Source organism: Fukomys damarensis, unplaced genomic scaffold (genome assembly GCF_012274545.1).
Source record: "Fukomys damarensis isolate Sample0158 unplaced genomic scaffold, DMR_v1.0_HiC HiC_scaffold_19, whole genome shotgun sequence".
Classification (NCBI taxonomy): domain Eukaryota; kingdom Metazoa; phylum Chordata; class Mammalia; order Rodentia; family Bathyergidae; genus Fukomys; species Fukomys damarensis.
This window is the reverse complement of record NW_022900931.1, coordinates 7,254,426-7,264,923: the sequence shown is the minus strand read 5'-3', so window position 1 is coordinate 7,264,923 and position 10,498 is coordinate 7,254,426. Positions and strand designations below refer to the sequence as shown.

The 10,498-nt window shown below is 46.1% G+C and overlaps 1 non-coding gene across 1 annotated transcript; it reads right to left on the bottom strand.

The window, feature by feature from the left end:
- Window positions 1-7,645: 7,645 nt before the first annotated feature.
- On the bottom strand, window positions 7,646-7,748 carry LOC117286988. Its single transcript, XR_004518187.1, has one exon. It is a non-coding gene; the product is annotated as a small nucleolar RNA U13 (small nucleolar RNA).
- Between the last annotated feature and the right edge of the window lie 2,750 nt (window positions 7,749-10,498).

The window sequence follows — 10,498 nt, the reverse complement described above, 5'->3', positions numbered from 1 at the left end:
CAGCTACTCCTCTAGCAGAGGGTTAATATCTAGAATGTTAAATCTAGAATATCTAGAACTCAAAACACTCCACACCCCAAAATCAAACAGCCCGCCCAATAACTGGGCAGATGAATTGGATGGATACTTCTCAAAAGAAGTACAAATGCCAACAATGTAGGAAAAAACACTGAAAAAACATCTGTAACCATCAGGGAAATGCAAATCAGAGCCGGGGACTTAGCTCCTTAAAATGGACATGCTATAGGGCCAGGTGTGGTGGCACACTCCTGTAATCCCAGCACTGGGGAGGCTGAGGCAGGAGGATCGCTGTGAATTTGAGACCAGCCTGAGCTACATAGTGAGTTGCTAGTCAGTCTCAACTACATAGTGAGACCCTGTCTCAAAAAAACAAAAAATAAATAAACAAAATAAAATTGGCATGCTATAGGGTTACTTGCATACCCATATTTACTGATGCCCAATTCACAATAGCCTAAGTGCTGATCAGTGGGTGAATTTTTTAAAAATGTGGTACAGATACATAATAGGATATTATTCAGCCATAAAAAAATTATGTGACTTACAGGGAAATGGGTGGAATTAAAGATCATCATGTTGGGCTAGGGATTTAGCTCAGTGGTTCCGTTGCCTGCCTCTCAAGCACAAGGTCCCGAGTTCAATCCCCGGTACCAAAAGAAAAAAGAAAAAAGGATATTTTTTAGCTGGGCATGACAGCACACCACCTGTAGTCCCAAAATTTTGGAGGCTGAGGCAGGAGGATCAGTGTGAGTTCAAGGCCACCCTGAACTGCACAGTGAGACCCTGCCTCAAAAAAAAAATTTTTTTTGACTTGTTTTATTCTGTTTCTAAGCAGAGGAAATTAAGCATTGCTACAAGCAGTGAGGTGATCAGTCTGTTGATTAGTTTGATTGTAGTAATCATTTCACAGTGTTTGTGTGTTTCAAAACATGATGCTGTGCCCCTTAAGTGTTATACCAAGCCAGCAAGAGAACACCAAGTACCAGGACACAGATAAAACTAAAAGAAATTTATTTCACACATGTGGACTCCACTCTCTTAGAGAAGTGAAGCCCCTTACCGGACTGTGCATAAGTTTTATAGGGTTTTCAAACAAAGAAGTTGCAACATAGGTCAGGGCTTTCACACAGCTGCAAGGGGATAAAACTTCAAACATAGTCACTTGTTTACCTTACATTTATCTCATAGGAGAAGTGTTTTATGGTTACTTTTAACATGGCATCTGTTCCCAGGCAGGCTTGTTAATCAAGCTTGCAATTAGCGCAGAAAGGTTTTTGCAGTTTGAGCAGTTTTCCCCACGTTTGATAAGGGGAGTGGGAGGCAACAGCCTCTGGGGTCCTTAGCAAGCCAGTATGGAATCGCTTTAGCTCAGTCAGGTCTCACATTAAGAATTATGTGATTTATTTGCAATTATACTTAATTAAAGTGAAACAAAAATTTTTTTTGGTATCGAACTCAGGTCCTTATGCTTGCAAGGCAGGTGGTGGAACTGCTGAGCTAAATCCCTGGCCCGAAAAAAACTTTTATTAAAAATAATATATGAGGCCAGGCGTGGTGGTGCACGCCTGTAATCCCAGCACTCGGGAGGCTGAGGCAGGAGGATTGCTGTGAGTTCGAGGCCAGTCTAGACTACATAGTGAGTTCCAGGTCAGTCTCAACTACACAGTGAGACCCTGTCTTAGCCTCCCCCAAAAAAGAATAATATGAGTAAACAAATAAGTACATAAGAATTACTTTTGCTTGTTTGTTTGTTTTTTGAGATAGGGTCTTACTATGTAGTTGAGACTGCCCTGAAACTCACTATGTAGCCCAGGCTGATCTCGAACTCACAGCGATCCTCCTGTGTCAGCCTCCTGAGTGCAGAGATTACAGATGTATGCCTCCACGCCTGGCAGAATCACATTATTTATTTTTTTATTTTTATTTTTTTGGTTTTTTTGAGAGAGGGTCTCATTATGCAGTTCAGACTGACCTGCAACTCACTATGTAACCCAGGCTGGTCTCGAACTCATAGTGGTCCTCCTGCCTCAGCCTCCCGAGTGCTGGGATTACAGGCCTGTGCCACGATGCCCAGCTTGGCAGAATTACTTTAAATGAGAAAAAATAGTCACTATTTTACATATTTACTTTGTGGTACTAGGGATTGAACCCAGGGCCTTTACGCTGAGCTACACCCTCAGGCCTTTTTTTATTTTTTGAGACACGGTTTTATTGCAGATTGGTAAATTAATTAGATATCTTGTAGGCAGTGAGACAGGGCCTCCTGCAAGGAGCCAACACAGCAAGAAGCCAACATGGAGGACAATCAAGATATATTCCTGTGGCCAGAATTGCAAAAGGAGAGAAACTACTACACCCTTGTACTTCCCCTGGGGAAGAATAGCAGTGATTTCCATTCTAAATAGGTTTCAATCACCTGGGTGGGGGCTGAGGTCTTAGTCCAGCCTTTCCAGGAAATGTCCCTGACCCCCACTCTTACTGAAAACCCTTGCACGCTTGCTCTGACTTGCTCCCCCACTTGACCCCCACTTAATCAATATAACCCGGGTCACTGTACCTGTCATCTTACTGGTTGGTCATGGTTCTGCCCCACCTCACGCCCACCTTGTAATTTTCCACTGGGTCTTCAGTTTTGTCCCACTTTGTACCTGCCTCACCACCTGGCTTTGCGGTATAAAATGTGTTTGAGAAATGGGGTGGGCAGGCAACACACTTTCCGTTCCCCCTCCTGTCTCTCTTAGACAGAAGTTCCCTTTCCCTCAATAAATTTTTCCTGCTCTTAACCTCCGTTGCTCCTGTGATTCAGTCTTCGATTTCAGAGAACACGAACTCACATTTTGGATATGTAGCAGGTTTGGGACTTACAACTCTCACTAAACTGCTAAATTGCCGTGGCTGGGCAATTGAAGTTGTGACCTCCTGCTTCAGCTTCCCAGAGTGCTGAGATTACAGAAACACACACACACACACACACACAGAATAGATATTGGGGAAAATACAAAGTAGAAGACCAAGCCCATGGGGCCTGCCCATTGTGGGACCTAAACTACAAGCCCTTGCTAAATGGCAAAGGGCCTAGGAGACAGTGTCCTGAACCCCTCCCATTGTAGCCACAGCCCCCCTTTGTTCCTATCTGAATCTACTTGTAAATTAGAGACTCCAGACATAGAGCCCAAGCTAACTGACAAACTGTTTGCTCATCCGGAGTGTCTTGGTGACCTTTGAGACATCCTATAGGTGGTACCTGTTACTCATCAATATGTGACTGCTGACCACCAGCTCAAGTCAGCAGACCTTTGTCCCCTGTCTGTGAGCCCAAAATGTTAACCCCTTCCTTTTACTCCCTATAAGAGGACCTCGGCCCCTGAGCTAGGCACCTCTCTGAGCCAGCCACTTGGTTCTGAGAGTGCCGTCTGGCCAGACTAATAAAGGTCTTTTACCATCTAGCCTGGTGTGTTCCTTCCTGGGTTTCTCGTTCTCTGTGGAGCTCCCGGAGCCTCGCTGGGTGTTAGGGCCCAGCATCGTGGAGGCCTTTTTGGGCTGTTCACACTCCGTGGAGTGGAAGTGAGACTTTAGGTCTTACACCCATCACAGGCCAATGGGGCACAGGGTACTGGAGGTCCCGGTGGGGCAGAGGGGTGGTGCCTGGGCATGGCTCCCCAGTCCTCACCCTGAAGCTACAGGAAATGGGGTAAGGGTCACCCTTCTCGCCTGCCGACCCTCAGGCTACTTTGAGCCTGGATCTGGCTTCTGAGGAGGGGGCTCCCCAGCACCCAGCTTCCTGGGGCCTGGCCTTGTTTCTTGCGTTCTCTTCCTTCTTTGTTCTTGTTTGTTTTTAAGACAGGGCTTTGCTACGCAGCCCAGGCTGGCCTCCAGCTCTGGCATTCAGCCTGCCTCAGCTTCCTGAGTGCTTGCATTCCAGGCACGTGCCACCGCACCCACCTTTCTTCTGTCTTGCTCTGGCATTCAGCCTGCCTCAGCTTCCTGAGTGCTTGCATTCCAGGCACGTGCCACCGCACCCACCTTTCTTCTGTCTTTGTTTTTGGGGCTTTCTTGTGGTATCGGGGATCGAACTCAGGTCCTTGTGCTTGCGAAGCAGGCGGTGGAACCACTGAGCTAAATCCCCAGCCCCACTTGTCTAGAGCCCCAAAATGCTGGCAGACTGGCTCCAGGCAGAACCTCCTGGAGAGCCAGAATGATGAACTCAGCCTTTCTCTAAGAGCAAGGGAGAGACACTGAAGGATTTGCAAGGAAATAGGGGCAACCTGAGCCAATGGGCAGTTTTTCTTTTCCTGTTGTTATAAAACGCAGAGAAAACCTCACATAGAAATGTCAAGCATAATGCAATATTGTAAAGCAAATACCCTTACAAATACCCTTGACATCACCTTGAAAACCTTCAGACCAGGAAATGGCCTTTTCCAGCCTCCCTCACCTGAGACCCCTTCCGGTGACAGCCCTAACCCCAGCCCAAGGAACGGCTAGATTTATACTTTAAGGGCCAGAGGTGTAGCTCAGGGGCAGACATTTAAAAACTGGGTGAGACTGTAGTCTCTTGCCACACAGCTAGAGCTTTTGCTAAGAGTGACTCTAGCAGTTCCTCAGTGCCTCTCTGTCCTGTTCAAATTAAAACATAAAAATAATAAAAGGTGTAGATTTTCAAAATATTTACAGAATATTTGTCTCTGAGGAAATTACAAAATAGATTTTGGTTCTAAGGAAATTTTTGATACACAGTAAATCATTTCTTGTAGTGATTTGAAAAAGTACAAGAACATATGAACAAAGCGTAGCACTTTAAGATTTACTTTTATAGAAGCATGTTGACAAATATTAAATGTTGGGGCCGGGGAATTAGCTCAGTGGTTCCGACGCCTGCTTTGCAAGCACAAGGACCCGAGTTCGATCTCTGGTACCAAAAAAGAAAAAAAAAGAAAAATATTAAATGTTTTATCTGCATTTCAACATTAAAGCAAGTATAAAAAACAAAAATCCAATGTTAATACTGATCTTCCATGCCTAATTTGGATTTAAAATATTGAGTAATTTATATTTTATTATCTGTCTATTTATTTATTTATTTAGGTTTTTGAGACAGGGTCTCACTATGTAGTTGAGACTGACCTGGAACTCACTATGTAGCCCAGGCTGGTCTAGAACTCATAATGATCCTCCTGCCTCAGCCTCCCGAGTGCTGGGATTACAGATGTTCACCACCATGCCCGGTGAGTAATTTATATTTTATAGAAAGAAACTTTCAGAGTTTCATCAATGCTTTCATTGTATGTACTATTATTCTTTACCAAAACCTTCACTGAAATTTCACAAGCTAATTACTATCTCCTACATTACTTCCTATTTTGGGGGATGTATGTACAACTTCATTCATAGAAAACTGGTAAAGGATGGAAGTTTTCCCTGCATTATCCAACCCAACAATGATAATGACTTTGTGTTCCTGGTGACTGAACAGTCTCCACATCCTGGTGAAGAGAATTCCCATTCTTGGGCAGCAAAGCCCCTCCCAGCCACCCGGACGCCAGGCCTCCCCTGGCCCAGTCTGAGAGGCAGAGAGACGCGGTTCTGGAAGCTCCCGGGGCTGTGGATGATGTTAGGGACCTGACGGCCATCATAGGCTGTCTTCTCCTGGTTCTTCTTGCCTCTTAAAATGACCTCATGCTCTTATCTTTCCCTCCCCCAAAGGCCACAGCATCCCGAGAAGTTAAACCTAAGTTTCTGCAGGTCTGAACTCATAAGGGCAACCTGGCCTGGGACAGGTGAAAAGTACCTCACGCCTCAAAAATAAACAATGGCCCAGCCCCAAAACAATAACAGGACTTTTGTTTCTTTGTTTTCTCCCTCTCTCCTCTCTCCCCTCTCCCTGACCTGCCTTCCCAAATAAAGTCTCCTTCCCGACCTCTTCAGATAAACCCAGCCAAACCCAGCAAGCTGAGGCGGGAGGAGAGGCGAATGTGTCACTGCTGGGCTCCCTTTGAGGGACCTACTGTTTGTTTTTGAAGATTCTTTGATAAAGAGCCTCCCATACTGGGGAGAAGCAGGGCGGCCCAGGGAGGAGGCGGGAGGACATGGGGTTCTCCCGTCCCCGGGAAGAAATTCTGGATGCTCTGGAACAGGTATGGGAGCGGGACCCCCAATGTGAGCCCCCCCGGAGTCTCCAGGGATTGCGCATGTGTGGAGCCGGACCAGGTGCTGGCCTTGTCCCCTGAAGGTTGACCTCCACCTCCCAGCTGAGCCCCGGGGTGGGTAGCTTTGTTCTGGGAACAGTGTCTCTGCGTCGGGATGACGGGATCTTCCCGGGGCGACTCCCAGCCCCTTTCCTCCATACCCTTCTCCAAGTCTGACTAGTGCGCGGTGGGGTTTGCTGATTGAATCGCTGCTAACGTGCATGTATGTTTGGCACCTGCAGAGTAGTGTAGTAGAAAAGGAGGTTTGGGGGATCAGAGAGGCTGGGACCCTCCGAGTCAGGTCTCCCTCAGCTTCCAGCCCACGTGTGTGCACATTTCAGGCTTGCTTTGTTCCAGGACATACACACACATACATGCGCACACGCACTCCGGGAGAGCTTTGTCTGAACCCATAAGGGGGAAGGAAAGAAAATATTTTCTCATAATTCTCAAGATTGGCAAAGTGCCTCTCTCTGCCAGAGAGATAGTAAGCCAGGCATGGCTACTCACAGCCTCTCAGGAAGATCACTTGAGCTCAAAAGTTGAAGACCAATCTAGACAATATAGTGAGGCTCTGTCACAAAAATAATTAATAAAATAAAATAAAAATGAGCAATTAGTAGTAAGTGCCTCATTCTAACTCTCTTTACCCCAGGTAAAGCCTTTTAGACCAACAGGAAAAAAAGGAACCAAAGTTGGGCCACATAGCCATGACATCTGTGAGCTTAGCTGCTATATGCTATAGGTGGTTTTAGAATCTTCTAGAAAGACTGTTTTACAGGGCATATCAACCCAGATACCGTTTAGTTCCTTGTAGCACCTTCCCAGGAGCTAAGACAGCATTTAACACATGGTCAACTTTTTCTTTTGCTTTTGTCTTGCTTTTGTTTTCTGCAGTGCTGTGGCTAGATCCAGGGACTCCTGTATGCTAGGGTACAAGCAAGCGCTCTCCCTCTGAGCCACAGCCCTAACCCTAGCCATAATTTAATAAGGCGAAAGATTTATACGATCTGAAGAGAAACCAGAGTATTTCTAGCCATAATTTAGAAGAGCAGAGAACAAAGTCTTGCATTCAGAACTCCCTGAAACAGAAAACAGGAAGGGAATGCGAACATCTCAGAGGCCCAGTCCGCAATGGCACCCTTATGCTAGGATAGCCACATGCCCTCCACTGTGGTGACTCCTTTACTTCCATGCAACTCGGTATTTCCCGCGTGCACCGATGGGGACTCAGGCACAGGGGAACTCAGCTGAGGTCACACAGGCGGGAGACGTCAGGGCCTGGATCAGAACCGGAATCCTGTCTACAAGTGCTGCTTGGCTGTCCGGGCTTGAGTCCCCCTGCGCTGAGGGCTGAGCTCACTACAAGTCCTCTGTGGGACAGTCAGTTTCATTCTCTTGCTTTCTTTGCTCAGTCCCTGAGTTTGTTTTGCTTTTCAAGTCAGGCAGGCAAAGTGCAGCAGTCACAACAGTGTCAGAGGGAGGTGATCCCACACAATGGCCTGAAAACCCAGTCATCACGATCATGAGCAATGCAAGGATCTCAGCAAGTGTGTATTGGTCACCTGTTACCCGCCCAACACTGGCCTAGGTACTTGGGTTTCGCCAGTGAGCACACACAAATTCCTATGGGCTTACTTTTTTTTTTTTTTTTTTTTTTGTACTAGGAATCGAACTCAGGTCCTTGTGCTTTCGAGGCAGGTGGCAGAACCACTGAGCTAAATCCCTGGGCTTCCACTTTATTTGAAGCAAACTGGAGGTTGAGAAAAGACAATGAACAATGAATATTATATATCCATGTGGTGGACTAGGAAAATCAGAGCAACGTGCCCATTAAAGGCAGCTTTAAAAAACTGCATGGAATATGCAAAAGATCTGATTAAAGTCACGGGAGCATGGAGGAGAAGTTCCTGGGCCATGCCTCCGTCCAGATGAGATGGTCCCGGACTGGACACACACTGACTGATCTTCATAATCCTCACCTGAACTGGTGCCAGCACTGCGTACAGTTTGTTAAATAAACAGTAGATGTTAGCCCACGTGTGCCTCACATCACCTCTATGCATCAGGCCCTGGTATTTGTTCTTATTCTTTTAGTTTTACAAAAGGGGAGAGTTTAAGTGACCTGCCCAGGGTCACACAGCTGGTAAACAGCAAAGCTGGGGAGCTGAACCACTTTGAGAGTGAGTATCACAGGAGGCCAGGCCGCTCTCAGCTTCCACATTGGCACGGCAGACAGCGTCCGCCAGAGCCCTCCCACAGCAGGGCAGGGACAGACAGATGCCTCCAGCCTTCCATTCCCCTTGAGTGGGGCCAGGTGGGAGATAACTTTAGGTCCAGGAAGTTCCAGTTCAGCCTGTGACCTTGGGCAAGCGACTTTAAGAATGTTTTTTTTGGGTTTTTTTTTTTTTTTTGCAAAAATGGGAGGGGCAGTGGATCCCAATAGCTGTAGAATGAGCCACTGATAGATGGGTGTGGTGGCTCACACCTGTCATCCCAGCAGTGGGAAGGCTGAGGCAGGAGGATCGACACCAGTTGGATACCCCCATGGGCTACAGTGAGTTCAAGGCCAGCCTGAACTACAAAGGGAGACCCTGTCTCCAAAAAACAAAATGCACCATTAAGAAAGAAAATGCCACCAACTGCCCTGTCAGTACACAGTGTCCGAATGGCCACCTGCAGCAACTCAAGTTGGTTTAAAATTCTCACCTTTTCTGTAGGATTCTACAATTTTTCCTTTCTGCAGTTGTACTGCCTGGCATATGACAGTCAGTCTTTTTAGTGTGTTTCAGAAGTGGAACATCCCTCTGCAGAAGTTACCCACATTAAGTTTCATAATGCATTTTCTTATTCCTTTGTAAGCACAGAGCAGTCACCTTTCCAAAGACAAACACTTGCTTCAGTAATATTAACCTCACTCCCTGTTGCCTGGTATCCATCTCTACCTTTCTCTCTACACAATCACGTCTTAGCCAAATGCTGACTCACAATTGAATCTTCCTAAGGCATTTTCAATAGCGCAAAATTCAGTGGTGCTTATTCAGTTGAAGTAAAGACAATAGGAACAGCTATGCTCAAATTCACAAATAAGGAAGCCCCTTTGAGATGATCCCATTGTACAAAGCACTCCTAACCTCTGAGAAGTTAAAAGGAAAAAAATGTGTGCCTTAGGATTACTTAAATGTGGTAAGGAGTACGGGCATTCTGTCAGCTGCTAGCAACAGAAATTTCAACCTATACTGACGTAAGAAGAGTACAGTTCAAAATCGAAACCCAAAAGGCCCTTTGTTAGTACATCTTCAAGTGTAGCTAGATTTGGGGCTCCAAAATAAGAGTCAAGATTCATTTTTCACAAGTTTTCTGCTTTTTGCAAGGTTGGCTTTTGTCTCAGGTGTCACATGGCAGCAAGCTAGAACTAGCAGCTATAGCCCCTATCTTTTTTTTTCCATTTTTTTGGTACCAGAGATCGAACTTGGGTCCTTGTGCTTGTGAGGCAGGCAGCGGCACCACTGAGCTAAATCCCCGGTCTTTTTTTTTTTTTTTTTTTGAGACCGGATCTTACTATGTAGTCCAGGCTGGCCTTGAACTCACAGTGATCCTTCTGCCTCAGCCTCCCAAGTATTGGGATTACAGGTGTGCTCCCCCTGAACCCAGCTAGCCCCTACCTCTTCCAGAATTTCCAGTCTAGCAAAAAGGAATGAGAGTCTTTCTCCTGAAACTTTTAGCCTGAGTTTCGGTGCCTCTCATTGGCCCTGACAAAGTACACATTCAGCCTTGGACCAACTGCTGTCATCGGAATGTGACCTCTCAAAGCTCTCCTTAGGAACATGCTCCCCAAATGTTCATGTTAGTGCGGCTGGGACTTGGGGCCTCAGGCGGACAATTAGAGTTAGATGATATAAGAGCCTGACTGAACCAGAGCGACTCCATGTTGACCAGCAAACGACCCAGAGACTGTCGCGCCCTGCCATCCCTTATAGGATAACTAATGATTAATTGTGAATTGTTAGGTAACTGCTTTGAAGTAGCTGGGAAACTAAATGGAAACTGTAGTGAACACAGAGACCCAACACAAATCACGCCACTCCTTATTTGCCTGTAGTTGAATGTTCTGAACATTATAATCTAAGTTGTAAATGGAATAATGGATAATCGCTCGGCTGATCATTAGTACGTGATGGTCGAGCATATGCTTGATGACCACTAGCTCAGATCAACTGATTCTTTGCCTTTGTCCTCTTCCTGTAAGTTTTAAGTGTAAACCCCCCCTCAGCCCTATATAAAATGGCCTC